Source organism: Lycium ferocissimum, unplaced genomic scaffold (genome assembly GCF_029784015.1).
Source record: "Lycium ferocissimum isolate CSIRO_LF1 unplaced genomic scaffold, AGI_CSIRO_Lferr_CH_V1 ctg9143, whole genome shotgun sequence".
Lineage (NCBI taxonomy): Eukaryota > Viridiplantae > Streptophyta > Magnoliopsida > Solanales > Solanaceae > Lycium > Lycium ferocissimum.
Genome location: NW_026727594.1, coordinates 17,540 through 18,409, shown reverse-complemented (window position 1 = coordinate 18,409; position 870 = coordinate 17,540).

Genomic DNA, 870 nt, shown 5'->3' with positions numbered 1-870 from the left:
TGCAATCGTGTTCGTCTTAAATCCAGCGTATGCTCCATTTCGCTCCAAGTTGGGTTGACTCGATCTAGATACGTTATTGGGCCTCGTTGGGACCCACCAATCGGTTTGGGTGGACAAAATACAAACGGGTATACATAGTATTAGAATACATTGATGAATTAAGCTATATAAATATATATATATATATAAACCTACATAATTATTATATAGCCAAAAAACGAGATACAACACTTATGGGGCCGAACCCATATATAACAAATCACCCAAGAAAGCTGAATTTTAACGAATAAAAGAGCCCATGAAGCAGGCCCAGAATTGTGGCCCAAAAACTGTCTTCTCCTTTTAGAATTTTCTAAGTGATCAAGCCATGGTATACATGATATATCATTGGTATACCCATAAAAAATAGATAGCAAAACCCATGGAAGGGCATACCCTCTATATACTTCAATATATTCAAATGACATTAGCCCTCAAACACCTTACAGAAAACCACTAAATCTACCCAGCAGTCCCACAATTTTCAACTCATGTCTTAACTATTAAGTGAGGCCAAGCAAGCAAGCACAGCTTTAGAACTAGTCAAAAACACAGGGTAGAGGTGTCACAGAGTCATTTAGCAAGCAACATGAAGTGTCACAAGTTTAAAGCAATGCAAGGATAGGTAATGCAAGGCACATCAAATGTCACAATTCAGCAAACAGCAATGGCATGGACAAGAAGACATGGCAAATTTCAAAATGGCAAATGAGTAGCAGCAACAATGAAGTAGTAAGGGAAACAAAGCAGGCACAGGATTAAGAGTGAAGTAGCAAAAGACAAAGGCAAAGCTACAGTCATCCTACTAAAAATATTAGTGTCTAGTTTCTT